The sequence below is a fragment of the Berghia stephanieae genome, chromosome 10 (genome assembly GCF_034508935.2).
Source record: "Berghia stephanieae isolate SIO BIC M18660-M18661 chromosome 10, UCSD_Bste_1.3, whole genome shotgun sequence".
NCBI classification, from domain to species: domain Eukaryota; kingdom Metazoa; phylum Mollusca; class Gastropoda; order Nudibranchia; family Aeolidiidae; genus Berghia; species Berghia stephanieae.
The window spans coordinates 24,982,943-24,990,785 of record NC_088369.1 but is presented as its reverse complement, the minus strand read 5'-3'; positions in this window follow the sequence as shown (position 1 = coordinate 24,990,785).

Sequence of the window (7,843 nt, the reverse complement as noted above, 5' to 3'; positions counted from 1 at the left end):
GCAACTCGAGAAACTGGCAGGTTGGGAACAAGGGCACCACATGGAGTCCATCTCCAAAAAGAAATCTCCAATCACATGCAATTACAAGCTACACAACCACACATTAGAGCACATAACCTCAGCTAAATATTTAGGAATAACAATAAAATCAGACTTACAATGGGACAAGCACATCAACAACGGCACAGCAAAAGTGAATAGGATCATGGTTTTACTCCTAAGAAATTTAAAGATTAAATCAACACGCCTAAAATCATTAGTTTACAAGTCATTAGTTCTATCACAAATTGAATATGCATGCACTGTTTGGGACCAATACACAAAACACCTCGTTGATAAACTGGAGGCAATACAGAGACGAGCCTTTCGTTTTGTTACTGGAAACTATGAGAAAACATCAAGTGTGAGCAGCATGATTCATCAACTTGAATAAGTCAATCCAAACTAGGAGGAAAGTAGCACGCTTGACCATGATGTATAAGATAAAAAACAAACTGGTGGCTATTTCAAATCCTGACCTTCAAACACCAACACGAACATCCAGGGCTTCTCTTATGGACAGTATCATCCCCCTGACATCCACCAATGATCTCAGAAAATTCTCATTTTACTCCAGAACCATCACAGATTGGAACAATTTACCGGGGGAGTTACATCTACACCCACTTTAGATTTACTTACTTACAGAGCTTCTAGATCACTGCTGAATTTTCAACATAATGTTATCGTTCATGTCAAAATCTTCAAGAGCAAAGGTGGAAATTAAAGGAAGATTCAGATTCAGAGATTCACTCCCCATTATACCTGATGGCATGTAGGGCAGCATCCAAGGACCTCCTTCCTCTGTCCGTGGGCATCATCTTCAGGAACTCCAGGCCTTTCCCTTCCCTCCAACTCTCTCATCTCTCCCTCCACTCTTCTCCTCCAAGTTGCCTGTGGCCTTCTTCTACTTCTCTTTCCTCCTTGTGTACAGTTTAGGGGTAAATTATAATGTTTTAATTCAACGAAGACATTGAATGCATATCGTTTCTTTTTAACAAGTGTGTATGAAACGGTGTCAGACATAGCAAGAAAGAAAAAATATAGGAAAAAAACATCCAAATAAAATCCGTCTTCCTCAATCCCCATTCGAGGAAGACTGAATTTTTTGGGGGGATGGTTTACTTCTTGTATTTTCCTTTCTTGCTTTGCCTGGCACCGTTTCATACACACTTGTTCAGATCTTTATCCTGCACAGGTACCAACTCTCTAATTTTTATATTTGTATTTTGATCATTTCCGCTTAAATCTCAATATTCAGTTTTCCTGGTTCATCCAGACATCTTACTGGTTTGAGACAATGGGTCATATTTATTTATATATTATGCTTTTAATGATGTTGATATTCTCTACAAATGTTATATTTACTGAGTTTATGTGACTTTTTTTGATCTAGTGCTATGCCATTCGCCTTTGAACCTTTAGGTCTTTGGTTTGAGCCCTGCTCTGAGTTAGGCAAAGTTGAGCCCTTAGAAGAGGCTCTTTACTGACATTTTCTCACCGCACTCAGGTGTAAAATGAGTACCTTGCCAGTGACAGCATTGACTCTTTCTAAACATAAATGTGTAAATATTGCCTTACAGGCACGATGTCTTACATGTTAAGGGTTGCTTTGGCTAAGGATCCCTTGTAAATTTTAGCACTTTGAGCACATTTAGTGGATGTTGAACTATGTAAAAGCTAAGTTTTCATTGCAAAATCAACTTATTTTAAAAATATGTAAGTATAAGACACGTTTGTTAACTGTTTACCCCTCGGTGAATAAATGTCGTCTCTGGAAGTTGTTAATTATTAAGAAATGTACGATTGATTAAAGGAGATTAATGAAACAAAACTTTCGTTTGTTTGTTTGTTTGGTTGTTTTTTTTTTTTTTTTTTTGTTTTTTTTTTTGTTTCTTTTTGGGGGCAGGGGGGGGGGGGCGGGTTCCTCTTTTTTTTTATTGCAGTACTCTATGGATTCAAGCACACCAAATTTCTAGCATGCTCTGCAAATGATACGCTGGAGTTGGGTTGCCAAATGTATTAGTTACCTCATTTGTGCATCGGATTGTGGCACGCTCGGATTCTAGCGTGCTTTTTTTTTTTTTTGGCTCCTCCCGAGAGCAGACTGGAATCCAATGAGTACTGTATTATCTTCTTATATTATTGTTGACAAGCCTTGTCAGACCTTATTATAACTTCCTTTCACTGGCGGCTAGATGGCCTACAAGTATCTTTAAAGCGCCCTAAAATCCTGATTAAAAACAAGCAAACAAACTTCCAGTTTTCCTCTTTTTTTTTTTTTGTAAAATTTTACACCTTTTTGGGACATCTCCGCCCGCTCTCCCCAACTCCTCTTACACTTTTCTTACATTTGCTTCCAACCTCCTCCCCCCATTTCTTTAATATCACATCTTGAAATGGGAACAACAAGGTTTGTGGTCTCTTTCCTCATGCCATTTACAGCTTTAACTGTTTTTAGCGCCTCTTATCATCAGTTCCTGTCAGATTTTTCTGCACAATATTTTTTTCAAGGCCTCTAAAATTGCAGGTTGGATCTCTTCTATGTGCAGATCAATTTTAATTGAGTTTTATATAGCGCAATATCCACTAAATTTGCTCAAAGCGCTTTACAAGAGGTCACTGGTCAACAGCAATATTTAACATGTAGGAAAGGACATGATGCCTGTTAGGCGATATTACAATTTTTCGGACGACAGCGCTGTTAACGACCAGGTACTCGTTTTACACCTGAGTACGGTGAGAGCATGTGAGTAAAGAGCCTTCTCCCAGGACTCAACTACACGCCGAGCGTTTTGATCACTTGACATGTGAAAAAGTTATAGCCAGCATGAAGAATAAAAAGTACCGTTTAGAACCAAGCTGCTCATCGCTTGGCGGACGTGACATCAGACAATTGAATCCTATTGTTGAGGGTAAAGGAGGAGGGCTGGCAATGGTTGGAGTAGTAATTATTAAGGGTGGAGGAGTATGGCTTGCAGGGGCTGGAGGAGTAGGAATTTCAGTGGCTAGAGAAGTAGGGCTTTCAGTGGCTGGAAGAATGATGATTGTTGATGGTAGATGAGTAGGGATTGCGGTGGCCGGAGGAGTAATTGTTGATGGTAGATGAGTAGGGATTGCGGTGGCCGGAGGAGTAATTGTTGAGGTTAGAGGAATATGGCCTGTAGTTGCTGGCGTAGTAATTGTTGAAGGTAGAGGAATATTATGGCTTGTAGTTGCTGGAGTAGTAGTAGTAGTAGTAGTAGTAGTAGTAGTAGTAGTAGTAGTAGTAGTAGTAGTAGTAGTAGTAGTAGTAGTAGTGGTGGTGGTGGTGGTGCCGGTAGTAGTAGTAGTAGTAGTAGTAGTAGTAGTAGTAGTAGTAGTAGTAGTAGTAGTAGTTGTAGTAGCAGCGTATGGCTACACTTCCAAATTTATTTCGTCAACCCAGCTTCCTCCGCCCTGAGGGCAGTTTCGTAGCCACCTTCAAGTTTAGTGACTGGACAGTGGAGGACGATGTGATCGCTGGTCTCTGCTTCCTGACATTTCTGGCAGGTATCACTGTTTCCATCGGCACATATTTGATGCAGTTCTGCCATGTCCAGTTAAGAGGCGATTTGAGGAAATCCAGTATTTCCTGGCGTTATTGAATGCAGGCACTCTTTTGGTTGGATCTTTAATGATGTTTCCTCCTCTTGGCGTTTCCCTGTTCCACATTTCTCTCCAGTTTTCCTCCACGCTGAAGTCTGCCATTTTTGTTAGGTGGAAAGGTCTTCTCAATTTGAGTCTTGTTGTTGAAGGTGCCCCCTTTATGATTGATTTTATGGGAATGTTGTCTGTGGCTTCGTCAATTCGTGCATGCATCCTTTGGTTAGCATCTTGTCGTCTTAGACTTGGTCGTGCAATGCCGCTCAGTGTTGGGAGTAGTAATTGTTGAGGATAGAGAATGGCCGACTAGAGTAAAGGCCTTGTCGCACGCGTCTTGAGCCGAGTTGTTTAAGGCCATTGACTAGCGCTGTGTCGTGTGTAGGCAGTGTGTTAGTGAGAGTTAGTAAAGACCGTATGCAATGGGGCAGTGATGTAAGAGACGAGTTGTAATTATGTAACTCATTAAAGGTGTCGGAGTGATGATTTACTAATAAATAGCCTATATCAAATTAAAATTATACACCACGATGAGATGACTAGTTAAGCTTTGTTTAGAACTATCCGTACACAAAACTTTATTTGAGATGGACTAAAAATACAACAATGGGAGAGAGAAGACAGACAGACAGAGAGAGAGAGATAGAGAGAGAGAGATCGAGAGAGAGAGAGAGAGAGAGAGAGAGAGAGAGAGAGAGAGAGAGAGAGAGAGAGAGAGAGAGACTTTTGGGGAATTTTGTTTGTTTCTTTTTTACAGTAGTGGGCAGTTTCATAGTCAACACTGAACCTTGATGAGTAATAACGAACAAAATTTTGTGAACAAGAAGCACTTCAATGTGATGGCGGTGATGGCAGTAGAGGTCGTAGTAGTAGTAGTAGTAGTAGTAGTAGTAGTAGTAGTAGTAGTAGTAGTAGTAGTAGTAGTAGTAGAAGTAGTAGTAGTAGTAGTAGTAGTAGAAGTAGTAGTAGTAGTAGTAGTAGTAGTAGTAGTAGTAGTAGTAGTAGTAGTAGTAGTAGTAGTAGTAGTAGTAGTAGTAGTAGTAGTAGTAGTTAGTAGTAGTAGTAGTAGTAATAGTAGTAGTAGTATAGTAGTAGTAGTAGTAGTGTAGTAGTAGTAGTAGTAGTAGTAGTAGTAGTAGTGTAGTAGTAGTAGTAGTAGTAGTAGTAGTGTAGTGTAGTAGTCAGTGGTGCCAAAACTCCGGGTTCCGGCAGCTTCCGTCAAATTGTTCCAAGGATACCCCCCATCCGTCCAATCATCACTACTGCTACAACCATCATCACTACCATTACTACTGCAACCACCACCACCACATCATCATCACTACCACTAATACACTGCAACCACCACCACATCATCATCACTATCACTAATATACTACAACCACCAACACCACATCATTATCACTACCACTACTACTACACCACCACCACACCATCATCACTACCTCTATTACTACAACCGCCACCACCACATCATCATCAATACAACTACAACCACCACCACCACATCATCATCACTACCACTACAACCACCACCACCACCACATCATCATCACTACCATTCCTACTACAACCACCATCATCACTACCTCTACTTCAACAAGCACCACCACCACCTCATCATTAGCACTACCACTACTACTACTACAACCACCACCACCACCACCACAACATCATCACTACCACAGCTACGACAACCACCACCACCACATCATCATCACGACCAATAATAATAGTAGTAGTAGTAGTAGTAGTAGTAGTAGTAGTAGTAGTAGTAGTAGTAGTAGTAGTAGTAGTAGTAGTAGTAGTAGTAGTAGTAGTAGTAGTAGTAGTAGTAGTAGTAGTAGTTGTAGTAGTAGTAGTAGTAGTAGTAGTAGAAAGGAGATGGTAAAGGGAGTCGTGATAATTTTATAGTGAACAAAAAATTGATAACAGGAAAAAAAATGTTGGATATAAGGGGGTAGGTAAGATATTAGGGAGATAATAAAAGATTGGGAAAGCGACAAATGATGATGACAATAATGATAATGATATGTGATGATGTTGATGATGAAGATTGCATTATCTTACTTTAAACGCGGTGATAAATAAATAAATAATCCGATAAGGAAATGATAAACTAAATTCCGGAATGTCACCAATGATAAGCACACTTCCACTTAATTAATTATATATAACATTTAAAAATCCAGCAAATTGAATGAAGCGAGAGAAAAAAAAGCGGTTGTGGCCAACCTAGGTTGAAACAAAGAATGACGAATTAAATTCCGGAATGTCAACAAAATTAACACCGTAAATTAAAACACTCAGAATATGGACAGTTTTTATTCTAAGCTAATGTAAACATACACTGTTCAAAGATGTTGCTAAAGGGATTTGGTCAATATATCGGAAATTATCCCATTTTTAACGGAACGCTAGCTCTTACCACTCGCTTTCCGCCTAAGGCTTATTCATCTATTCAATTACATGTTCATTGTCTGCATATCTCTTGCTAATTGTCCTTTCCAAACAAGACTGCATGTGTGTTTATGGCCAGAGGTCCGCGTGTCTTTCAGGAGTAGCTAAATCGAAATTAATATTCTAGGTTTCCGTTAACTTCTACCCAGTTGTCAATAAAAAAAAAACAAACCTGAACATCATTGGCCATCTAAATAGTACCATTCTTTCTGATTGGCTATCTCCATAATTGTTTGACGTGGCCTTATTTTATACAACCATATTCATCTCACAAATCAGGCACACACACATTAAGAATCCCAAGAAAGAAGAACCATTTCTCAAACTTCAAACTTGTAAAAACTATCTCTCGGTTGAGGGTAATTTATTATTGGTTATCTTATTCAAAGTGGAACAAGATATTACTGTGAATCCAATGCTTAACCTACCATTAGTATTATGATTTGTATATATGTATGCTTTATTCTATGGATGTTCGTAAGTTGAAATACTTTACAAAACTATATCTATAAGAATATTATATTATAGTTAACATTGTTTATGACCCATGCTATTACTTTCTTTTATATTAATTATGTATATTGCATGATGTCTCTAATCTACCGCCAATCTCCGGCAACACATCATAATCACAATTTAAATTTATAAATTGTAAAACATAAGGGACATAACGATGTTAAACTCTCATGATGTAAGATAGCTCAACTGTCAGTTGATGTTTGATACAAATGTAATAACAGTAACCATTATCACGGAGTTACTACTTCTCCTTGCTTTTGGTCAGCAAATATAAGCTATTATGATGTGTCGCTCAAGGACGACCAAGTTGCGAAAGATAAACTAGAATTGGCTCTAAGATCGTTTTGTTTATTCTCTTAATTGAAGGCCCTTGCTTAGTACCAGGTCCCCGCTGTCAGACCCTGGAACCCAGGACCAACTCTTGAACTTGCTGATACAGCATCATCCTGAGAAGGGTACCAATCAAGCAAGCCGGTTGGATTAAAGATAAGCCAAGTGGGCTTATACCATTTTCAAATGAATCACTCACTGACACAGCGGTCCCAAGCGGAGCGGTCCCAAGCATGTGCGGTCCCTGGGAAATGAGAACCGCAAGGACCGGTTTCGGTTCCAGGAACGGGTTCTTTTCGGCAATTCACAAGCGGTGTGTCTTTTTTACGAAACCCGCCGAAACCCGCCGAAACCCTGCGAAACCCGCCGAAACCCGCCGAAACCCGACGAATCCCGACGAACCACAAGTTATGGAAGTAGGTGGCAGTGGGGAGTGAACCTAGAACTCAGGGAAGTGTACACCATTGGGGAGTGAACCTGGGACTGGGTTTCAGCGGGTTTCGTAAAAAAAGAACCAGTGCTTTTTTACGAAACCCGCCGAAACCCGCCGAAACCCGGCGAAACCCGACAATATCCAGCAAAGTTATGGGAAGTAGACAACTGTGGGGAGTGAACCCGAGACTCAGGGAAGTGTACACCAGTCGGGAGTGAACCTGAGACTAAGGTTATCGGCCGGTTTCGGCGGGTTTCGTAAAAAAGAATTAGTGCTTTATTACGAAACCCGCTGAAACCCGCCGAAACCCGCCGAAACCCGACAATATCCGGCAAAGTTATGGGAGTTTGGCAACAGTGGGGGGTGATCCTGGGAGTCAGGGAATTGCACACCAGTGGGGAGTTAACCTGGGACTGTGTAAAAAGGGTATCAGTGGGAAAT